Source organism: Rhinopithecus roxellana, chromosome 19 (genome assembly GCF_007565055.1).
Source record: "Rhinopithecus roxellana isolate Shanxi Qingling chromosome 19, ASM756505v1, whole genome shotgun sequence".
In the NCBI taxonomy this organism is placed as follows: Eukaryota; Metazoa; Chordata; class Mammalia; order Primates; family Cercopithecidae; genus Rhinopithecus; species Rhinopithecus roxellana.
In genome coordinates, this window is record NC_044567.1 from 69,583,265 (window position 1) to 69,594,746 (window position 11,482).

Genomic DNA, 11,482 nt, shown 5'->3' on the forward strand with positions numbered 1-11,482 from the left:
AGAGGCCCTAAGGATGGGAAGAACTCCTACTCTTTCCACAGTAGTACCTCTCTCTCTCTTTTTTTTTTTTTTTTTTTTTTTTTTGAGACGGAGTCTTGCTCTGTCGCCCAGGCTGGAGTGCAGTGGCCGGACCTCAGCTCACTGCAAGCTCCGCCTCCTGGGTTTACGCCATTCTCCTGCCTCAGCCTCCGAAGTAGCTGGGACTACAGGCGCCCGCCACCTCGCCCGGCTAGTTTTTTTTTTTTTTGTATTTTTAGTAGAGATGGGGTTTCACCATGTTAGCCAGGATGGTCTCGATCTCCTGACCTCGTGATCCGCCCGTCTCGGCCTCCCAAAGTGCTGGGAATACAGGCTTGAGCCACCGCGCCCGGCCTTTTTTTTTTTTTTTTTTGAGACGGAATTTCGCTCTTGTTGCCCAGGCTAGAGTGCAATAGCGCGATCTTGGTTCACTGCCACCTCCCCCTCCCAGGTTCAAATGATTCTCCTGCCTCAGCCTCACAAGTAGCTGGGATTACAGGTGCCTGCCACCACGCCCGGCTAATTTTTGTATTTTTAGTAGAGACAGGGTTTCACCATGTTGGCCAGGCTGGTGGCGAACTCCTGACCTCAGGTGATCCACCCACCTCGGCCTCCTAAAGTGCTGGAATTAAGGTGTGAGCCACTGCACCTGGCTGTACCTCTCCCTTTTTTCCAATATATTATTTTTACAAATTATTATTATTATTATTATTATTATCATTATTTTGAGACAGTCTCACTCTGTTGCTCAGGCTGGAGTGCAGTGGTTCGATCTCAGCTCACTGCAACCTCTGCCTCCTGGGTTCAATCGATTCTCCTGCCTCAGCCTCTTGAGTAAACTGGGATTACAGGCATGCACTACCACGCCCAGCTAACTTTTGTATTTTAGTAGAGATGTGGTTTCGCCATGTTGGCCAGGCTGGTCTCAAACTCCTGACCTCAGGTGATCCTCCTGCCTCGGCCTCCCAAAGTGCTGGGATTACAGGCATGAGCCACATGCCTGAGTAATTTTTTTAGTACTTTTAATGGAGACGGGGTTTCACCATGTTGGCCAGGCTGGGCAGGAACTCCTGACCTCGAGTGATCCGCCTGCCTCGGCCTCCCAAAGTGCTGGGATTACAGGCAGTCCTGCCCAGTTTTCAAGGATCTCTATCCTGTCTGTCCCATCCTTCCATAGCCCCTGCCCACCCAGAACCCTCTCACAGTGGACCCCAGTCTCCCAGAGGTGCCACCAGGCTGCCTGCTCCCCTGGAATGCACTTCACCCTCAGCGGCCACGCTGGCCTCCCTGAAAACTTCCACAGTGCTCACAACCCCCAGCCCTGCATCAAATGATTAAGAAATTGGGCTTTGGAGTTGGGCTACCTGGTTTCAATCAAATCCTGGCTTTGTCTCTTACTGGACCGTGGGCAAGTTATTTAACCTCTCTGTGCCTGTTTTCTCATATTTTATCTATTTATTTCTTTTTTGAGATGGAGTCTCACTCTGTCGCCCAGTCTGGAGTGCAGTGGCGCGAAGTCCACTCACTGCAACCTCTGCCTCCCGGGTTCAAGCGATTCCTCTGCCTCAGCCTCCAGAGTAGCTGGAACTACAGGCTTCCAGCACCACGCTGGGCTAATTTTTTATATTTTTAGTAGAGTCGGGGTTTTACTATGTTAGCTGTCATGGTCTCGAACTCCTGACCTCAGGTGATCCGCCCTCCTCAGCCTCCCAAAGTGCTGGGATTACAGGTGTGAGCCACCGCGCCTGGCCGCCTCATCTTTTAAATGCAGTAAATGTATTTTATTTACTCTATATAACGTTTTAAATCTGTTTACATTTGAACATCTCTGAAGTCAGAATGCATCTTAAACTGAAGGTATGCCATGGCTTAATGGATAGTATTTTTTTCTTAGTATATAAAATAATGGTATATTGGCAGGGCATGGTGGCTCACACCTGTAAAACTAGCACTTTGGGAGGCCAAGGCAGGTGGATTGCTTGAGGTCCGGAATTCAAGACCAGCCTGAAAAACATGATAAACCTCCATCTCTCCTAAAAATACAAAAATTAGCCAAGCGTGGTAGCAGTTCCCTGTAATCCCAGCTACTCAGGAGGCTGAGGCAGAGGTTGCAGTGAACTGAGATTACGCCACTGTACTCCAGCCTGGGCAATAGAGTGAGATTACATCTCAAAAATATATAAATAAATAAATTTAAATACTAAATAATTAAATAAAATAATGGTATATATTACAATTGATGCTATATTACAATTCATGATAAATTCAATGAAATTCAGTAGTAGTTACTGATTGCTCTGAAGTCTAAATAAGCTAATATAAAATGCTTGAGGCCAGGCACAGTGGCTCACACCTGTAATCTCAGCATGTTGGGAAGCTGAGGCAGGAGGATCGCTTGAGCCCAGGGGTTTGAGACCAACCTAGGCAACATAGTGAGACCTCATCTCTACAAAAAAAATTAAAAATTAGCTGAGTGTGTCGGCTGGGCACGGTGGCTCATGCCTGTAATCCTAGCACTTTGGGAGGCCAAGGTGGGTGGATCACGAAGTCAGGAGTTCAAGACCAGCCTGACCAACATGGTGAAACCCTGTCTCTACTAACACAAAAATTAACTGGGCATGGTGGCACATGCCTATAATCCCAGCTACTTGGGAGGCTGAGGCAGGAGAATTACTTGAATCTGGGAGGCGGAGGTTGCAGTGAGCAGAGATGGCGCCACTGCACTCCAGCCTGGGGGATAGAGCAAGACTCCATCTCAAAAAAAAAAAAAAAAAAAAAATTTAGATGGGTGTGAGGGCGCATGACTGTGGTCCCAGCTACTCAGGAGGCTGAGGTGGGAAGATCTCTTGAGCCTAGGAGGTCGAAGCTGAAGTGAGCTGAGATCACACCACTGCACTCCAGGTTAGGTGACAGAGTGAGACCCTGTCTCAAAAAAAAGAAAGAAAGAAAGAAGAAAGAAAGAAAGAAAGACAGAAAGAAAGACAGAAAGAAAGACAGAAAGAAAGACAGAAAGAAAGAAAGAAAGAAAGAAAGAAAGAAAGAAAGAAAGAAAGGAAGGAAGGAAGGAAGGAAGGAAGGAAGGAAGGAAGGAAGGAAGGAAGGAAGGAAGGAAGGAAGGAAGGAAGGAAGGAAAGAAAGAGAGAGAGAAAGAAAAGAGAGAGAGAGAGAGAAAGAAAGAAAGAAAGAAAGAAAGAAAGAAAGAAAGAAAGAAAGAAAGAAAGAAAGAAAGAAAGACAGACAAACTCTACCAACCTCTTGTGCCACATGCTTATGAAGAGCTTACTAGGGGAATGTATATCACAAGGGTTCAGAGAAGGGACTGGGGTTGTCAGGGACACACCCTGGAGTCTGCCATGTGCTAAACACTGTGGAAACAAAGATAAGCCATTAGGTGGCCAGGCATAGTGGCTCATGCCTGTAATCCCAGACTTTGGGAGGCCAGGGCGGTTGGATCACCTGAGGTCAGGAGTTCGAGACCAGCCTGGCCAACATCGTGAAACCACGTATCTACTAAAAATACAAAATTAGCCAGGTGTGGTGGCAGGTGCCTGTAATCCAGCTACTCGGGAGGCTGAGGCAGGAGAATCTATTGAACCCAGGAGGAGGAGGTTGCAGTGAGCCAAGACTGCGCCACTGCACTCTAGCCTGGGTGATGGAGTGAGACTCAGTCTCGAAAACAAACAAAAAACCTGTTAGCTGGTGGTTTAATAGGGCAGGGCATGGTTCGGAGGGAAGATGGATTGGTAAAGAAACAGCACCACCTTGATGTGACACAGCTGAGGGACATCTAGAGAAGGGACACCCCCAGGGGCTCAGAGAAGGATTCTCAGAAGAGGTTGTGCCTGAGCCAAAGGAGAAAGACATCCCAGGTATAAGGACAAGCCTGGGCAATGAGAGATGAAAAAGCAGGAGGTGTTTGGGCAGCTACAGGTGATTCAGTACGGCCGTGGGAGGTGCGTTGGGTGGGTAGTGCTGAGAGAGAAAGCCACAGGCGACGTGTGGGGGCCAGATTCCAGGAAGTATTATACAGGGAGGTCACTTGCTAACCGATGAGAAGCGGGCATGTGGGCATGGCAGGAAGAGAAGAAGGAAGAGAATGGCCAGGATACAGTTGGCACTGCCATGAAGCTCCATAGAGGTTTCAGAGGGGTGACGGGCTCAGGGAGGAAGGTGAGCTTGAACATGCAGACTCTGAGATGCCCGAGCAGGGGCATTCAAGTGGAGATTCCAGGTAGGGCTACCTTTGAACAGCTCTGGCCTGAGGAGCAGATATAACAAGTGGGAGCTGCTGATGGAGAGCCTTGAAAATCAGGGTAAATAGAGGCCAGGCCAGGAGCGGCGGCTTACCTCCGTAATCCCAGCACTTTGGGAGGCCGAGGCAGGCGGATCACCAGGTCAAGAGATCAAGACCATCCTGGCTAACACAGTGAAATCCCATCTCTACTAAAATACAAAAAATTAGCCGGGCATGGTGGCGCGTGCCTGTAGTCCCAGCTACTCAGGAGGCTGAGGCAGGGGAATCGCTTGAACCAGGAGGTGGAGGTTTCAGTGAACTGAGATGGTGCCACTGCACTCCAGCCTGAAGATAGAGCAAGAGTTCATCTCACACACACAAAAAAAAGAGTCAGGTCTACAAACTGCAGGCAAGGAAGAGCTAGGGCATGTCTTTTTTTTTTTTGAGAGAGAGTCTCACTTTGTTGCCCAAGCTGGGCAACAAATTTTTATATTTTCAGTAGAGACAGAGTTGCACCATTTTGGCCAGGCTAGTCTTGAACTCCTGACCTCAGGTGATCCGCCCACCTCGGCCTTCCAAAGTGTTGGGATTACAGGCAAGAGCCACAGCACCGGGCCTGTGTTTCTTTCTGTGCACATAAAGCCAGTCTACTGGAGTATGGTCTGCAGGGCTGGTTTTTCTGAGCACCTCCCAAACAAGGGAGGCTGCTGTGGGTGCAGAAACGTTTTTAAATGGTCCCCAAATCCTCTCTGACCTGCCTTCCATGGAGAGGCAGGTTCTATGGATCCTTCCCTTGAATCTGGGGTCTGTGTCTGGCTGACCAATAGAATGTGGGAGAAGTGACACTATGCCACTTTCTGGGCCCACCCCTTAAGGAACTGGCAGCTTCCGCTGTCTCTTGGGGTACTCAGTCTGGAACCTAGTCACCATCTCTGAGGAGGCCCAGGTTTCAGGAAGGGTCCATATGAGGGGTCCCAACCAAACGCCAGCATCTCCTGCCACACATACGAGTGATATTGCAGCGCCCAGATGTCCAGTTACCCCCACACTTTTATTTTCCTACTAAGACCCCAGATATTGTAAAGCAGAGATTAACCATCCCCACAGTGTCCTGCTGGAATTCCTGACTCACAAAGTCCAGGAGAATGATCAAACAGTGATTTTTATACCACTAGGTATTATTCCTTCAAAATAGATAACTGGTACAGTGGGACAGAAAAAGGAGCCTAGGACGTGGCACTAAATGTCTTGGGTTTATGACATGGCTGGCCAGGTCCATCCTAGCCACGTGCATGGGGCACATTACTTCAGCAAGCTAAACCTCAGTCCTGCTGCCTGCAAAATGGAGTTAATGATGGCTAATGTGTATGGAGACAGCGTGTCAGATAGTCTAAGCATTTCTTTTTTTTTTTTGAGATGGAGTCTCGCTCTGTTGCCCAGGCTGGAGTGCAGTGGCACGATCTTAGCTCACTGCAGCCTCCGTCTCCTGGGTTCAAACAATTCTCCTGCCTCAGCCTCCCAAATAGCTGGGATTACAGGCATGTGCCACCACAGCCGGCTAACTTTGTGTTTTTGTAGAGATGGAGTTTCACCATGTTGGCCAGTCTGGTCTTGAACTCCTAATCTCAGGTGATCCGCCCGCCTTGGCCTCACAAAATGCTGGGATTACAGCTGTGAGCCACCATACCTGGCCCATTCTAAGCATTTTATGCACTGTATTAGTTATCTGTAGCTATGTAACACGTTTTTCTAAAACTCAGGGGCCTAAAGGAATAACTATTTTCTCACAGTGCCTGTGGATTAGAAATTTGGGGCTGAGTGGGGTGGCTCACGTCTATAAATCTCAGCACTTTGAGAGGTCAAGGTGGGAGGATTGCTTGAGGCCAGGAGTTCAAGGCAAGTCTGGACAACAGAGCAAGACTGCATCTCTAATATATATACATATATATTAGCCAGGCATGGTGGTGTGTGCTTATAGTCCCAGCTACCTGGGAGTGAGGCAGAAAGATCGCTGGAGCCTGGGAGGTCAAGGCCTCAGTGAACCATGATTGTGCCATTGCACTTTAGCATGAGTGACAGAGTGAGACGCCGGGTCTAAAAAAAAACAAAAAAGGCCGGGCACAGTGACTCATGCCTGCAATCCCAGCACTTTGGGAGGCCGAGGCGGGCAGATCACCTGAAATCAGGAGTTCGAGACCAGCCTGGCTAACATGGTGAAACCCTGTCTCTATTAAAAATACAAAAACTAGCCGGCCGTGGCAGTGGGCGCCTATAATTCCAGCTATTCGGGAGGCTGAGGCAGGAGAATTGCTTGAACCTGGGAGGCAGAAGTGGCAGTCAGCCAAGATTGCACCACTGCACTCCAGCCTGGGCAACAGAGTGAAATTCTGTCTCAAAAAAAAAAAAAAAAAGGGCTGGGTGCGGTGGCTCAAGCCTGTATTCCCAGCACTTTGGGAGGCCAAGACGGGTGGATCACGAGGTCAGGAGATCGAGACCATCCTGGCTAACGTGGTGAAACCCCGTCTCTACTAAAAAATACAAAGAACTAGCCGGGCGAGGTGGTGGGCGCCTGTAGTCCCAGCTACTCGGGAGGCTGAGGCAGGAGAATGGTGTAAACCCGGGAGGCGGAGCTTGCAGTGAGCTGAGATCCGGCCACTGCAGTCCAGCCTGGGCCACAGAGCAAGACTCCGTCTCAAGAAAAGGAAAGGAAAGGAGAAAGGAAAGGAGAAAGGAAAGGAGAAAGGAAAGGAAAGGAAAGGAAAGGAAAGGAAAGGAAAGGAAAGGAAAGGAAAGGAAAGGAAAGGAAAGGAAAGGAAAGGGAAGGAAAGGGAAGGAAAGGGAGCAGGGTGCGGTGGCTCACACCTGTAATCCCAGCACTTTGGGAGGCCAAGGTGGGCGGATCACGAGGTCAGGAGCAGGATGCCTCAGTTCCTTGACACGTGGAGCTCTCCATAGGGCTTCTTGAATGTTCTCCTTTTTTTTTTTTTTTTTTTTTGAGATGGAGTCTCGCTCTGTTACTCAAGCTGGAGTGCAGTGGCGTGATCTCAGCTTACTGCAACCTCTACCTCCCGTGTTCAAGCGATTCTTCTGCCTTAGCCCCCAAGTAGCTGGATTACAGGCACCTGCCACCACGCCTGGCTAATTTTTTGTATTTTTAGTAGAGATGGGGTTTCACCATGTTGGCCAGGCTGGTCTCAAACTCCTGATCTCAAGTGATCCTCCCGCCTCAGCCTCTACGTTGCTGGGATTACAGGCATGAGCCTCCGCACCCGGCTTTCAGTGGCCTCTTGACATGGTAGCTGGCTTCTCTCAGAGGGAGTGATCCAAGAGAGCCAGGCAGGAGCCATGCTGCCTTATAGGGCTTGTCTCAGAAGTCACGCACCATCCCTTCTGGGGATCCCATTGATGACATTGATGAGGCCCATTCATTGTGGGAAGGGACTAGACAACAGTAGGAATACCAGGAGGAGCGTTGCAGCCGCAGCCACTTTGGAGGCTGGTTACCGCACAGGTGGACACAGCGACTTCTCCAATAACCCCGTAAGATAGATGCTCCTAATAGACATATCTTGTAGACGAGGAAACAGAGGTACAGAAATGAGAAGTAACTTGTTCAGATTCACAGTCTTGTAAGTGGTAAAGCTGGATAGAACACAGGCAGGCAGATTCAGTGCTGAGGCCTAAGTCACTGTGCTGTCAAGCATCTCAGGTGCACTGTGAGCGTGAAGGAACGCGGCAGGCACGAGACAGCTTCCACTTTGGAAAGCAAAACAGCAGATATGTACAACGGGGTGGGCTGATGATTCGAAAAACAAGTGAAGCAAATGCAAATTGGGAAAGGATGGGAACTCAGGGTCCTAGGAGATGAAGAAGGGTGATAGAACAGGAAGGGTGTACCCAAGGGTCTGGGAGGAGCTGACTGTGCAGGGTCAGGGAGTACCAAACTGGGAGGGCCTCATAGACGGGTTCAGAAGAAGAATGTTTATTGATGAGGTTTGGAGACTGCCATCCCCATCTCTTCCAGCACAGGAGCTCTTAATTACAAACCTCTCCTTTGCTTCACTCGATTCAGATGACTCTGTCTCATCCATTTGTTCAGCAAACGTTACTGAGCACGTAGCATGGAAGTCAGGCAATAGACTGAACAGGAAAGACATAGTAATGGCTGGGCAAGATGAGGTCCTTGTCTGCCTGGAGCTTAGAGTCTAGCAGGGGAGACCAGTGCAATGACGGGAAAGCACGGGGGTCTTGAGGTGCAGAGGAAGACACCGGACCAGTCAGGGATAGGGGTCTTTTTTTTTTTTTTTTTTTTTTTTTTTTGAGACAGAGTCTCGCTGTCGTCCAGGCTGAATTGCAGTGGTACAATCTCAGCTCACTGCAACCTCTGCCTCCCGGATTCAAGTGATTCTCCTGCCTCAGCCCCCTGAGTAGCTGGGATTACAGGTGCCTGCCACCATGCCCGGCTATTTCTTTTCTTTTTTTTTTTTTTTTTGAGACGGAGTCTTGCTCTGTTGCCCAGGCTGGAGTGCAGTGGCATGATCTTGGCTCACTGCAAGCTCTGCCTCCTGGGTTTAAGTGATTCTGCTGCCTCAGCCTCTGGAGTAACTGGGATTACAGGTGTGCGCCACCACACCCAGCTAATTTTTGTATTTTTAGTAGAGACGGGGTTTCACTATCTTGGCCAGACTGGTCTCGAACTCCTGACCTCAGGTGATCCACCTGCCTTGGCTTCCCAAAGTGCTGGGATTACAGGCATGAGCCACCGCGCCTGGCCAGGGATAGGTGTTTTGCATTTAGAAAGTGAGACAAGAGTAGGCCAGATTGGGAAGACTTTTCCCAGCAGAGGCTCAGGGGAGAGAGAGCCAAGATGCTGAAGTGCTTTCCCCTGTTGAGAGCCTGGCTTGTGGGAGGTGGAAGGAGGACAGTTCGGTGATCTCAGGATCAGAGCAGGGAAGGAGAAGCTAAGGAGGTACTAATGTGGTTCCTCATTGGCATGGAGAGGCCTCTGCACAGGAATGGGCCTCACTCAACCTGTGCCTCTCCCATCTCACCCCCATCCAAGGCGGTGAGGGCCGCTAGGCAACTGAGTACCCTCTCTGCTTATCTTCCCGGTGGGGGAAGAATTGGCCCTCCTGCTGTGAATGTGGTCCTCATTCCCAGATGCAGAGCCTGCGGGGGAGGGCAGAGGTTAGGGAAGGGCAGTCGGGGTAGGCGTTGCCCCATCTGGGTCTCCAGGTGTAAGTGTTAATGGGTGCTGCATCCCAGCCTGAAGGAGATGCTCCCTAATGGCGATTAGGGTGACCAGGCTGTGCTTCCCCCACATCCCACCCTCTTTATGGGCAAAGGTGGCGATGGGAGAAACTTAAATCCAAAAGTTAAAAAATAGGCCGGCCTCTTGGCCTTAGCGTCATTTTCTTGGAAACCTCTGCGCCATGAGAGCCAAGTGGAGGAAGAAGCGAATGCGCAGGCTGAAACGCAAAAGAAGGAAGATGAGGCAGAGGTCCAAGTAAACCGCTAGCTTGTTGCACCGTGGAGGCCACAGGAGCAGAAACATGGAACGCCGGGCACTGGGGATGCTGGTACAAGTTGTGGGACTGCATGCTACTGTCTAGAGCTTGTCTCAATGGATCTAGAACTTCATCGCCCTCTGATCGCCAATCACCTCTGAGACCCACCTTGCTCATAAACAAAACTGCCCTTGTTGGTCCTCTGCCCTGGACTTGTGACATTCTGGACTATATCTGTGTTTATTTGTGGCCGAGTGTAACAACCCTATAATAAATCACCTCTTCCACTCTTTTAGCTGAAGAATTAAAAAAAAAAAAAAAAAAAATAGGCCGGCGCGGTGGCTCATGCCTGTAATCCCAACACTTTGGGAAGCTGAGGCAGGTAAGGTCAAGAGTTCGAGACCAGCCTGGCCAACATGGTGAAACCCCGTCTCTACTAAAAATACAAAAATTAGTCCGGCGTGGTGGCAGATGCCTGTAGTCCCAGCTACCTGGGAGGCTGAGGCAGGAGAATCGCTTGAACCTGGGAAGTAGAGGTTGCAGTAAGCTGAGATCGTGCCACTGCACTGTAGCCTGGGCAACAGAGCGAGACTCCATCTCAAAAAAAAGTAAGAAATAAATAAGGAGAAGGGAGAAATAAAAAAGTCTTCTAGGCCAGGCGCAGTGGCTCACGCCTGTAATCCTAGCACTTTGGGAGGCCAAGGTGGGTGTATCACCTGAGGTCAGGAGTTCGAGACCAGCCTGGCCAACGTGGTAAAACCCCGTCTCTACTAAAAATACAAAAAACATTAGCCAGGTATGGTGGTGCAATGCCTGTAATCCCAGCTACTCAAGAGGCTGAGGAAGGAGAATCACTTGAACCCGGGAGGCAGAGGTTGCGGTGAGCCGAGCGTGACAGGAGCAAGACTCCATCTCAAAAAAAAAAAAAAAAAAAAAAAGGCTTCTAATTCCCTGGGTTTTTTTTTTTTTTTTCCAAGCCCAAACTTAAAGCAGGCTTGAGTCTCTGCCTCTGGTTCCCTGCTGAGGCAAGATAGGGTGAAGAGGACCTAAGCCTGAAATCCAACCCACGGTGCCCTGTCTCCTCGGCCTCCCCTCTGTCTTTGATGGAAATATATGTTTGATCTTTACCCTGGTTTCGGGCACAGAGCTCCTGAAACCCTTGGAATTTCCCGAGTGATAGTGGTGCTGGGAGCATCTGCTGTTATTTCTAAGCCCCTTTCAACCACACCTGAGCTGGTGCTGATGGAATGACTCTTGGAGGATGGGGGCTGGTTGCCAGAGGAACCAACCATGTGATTAGAGGGTTGGAACTTTCAACCCCCTCCCCAGCCTCCAGGTAGAGGAGAGGAGCTGACAGTGAGTTCAATTACCAAGGCCAATGATTTAATCAATCATGCTACATAATGGAGCCTCCATAAAAACCCTAAACAATGGAGTTCAGAGAACTTACAGGTTGGAGAAAGCTTGGAGGTGCTGGGAGGATGTCATGCCCAGAGGGCATGGAAGCTCCATACCCCTCCTGCAAACCTTGCTGGAAGCATCTTATCCACCTGGTTATTCATCTGTATCCTTTGTGATGTAATTTCCTTCCTTCCTCCCTCCCTCCCTCCCTCCGTCCCTCCCTCCCTTCCTTCCTGCCTTCCTGCCTTCCTGCCTTCCTGCCTTCTTTCCTTCCTTCCTCCCTCCCTCCCTTCGTTCTTGATAGAGTCTCACTCTGTTGCCC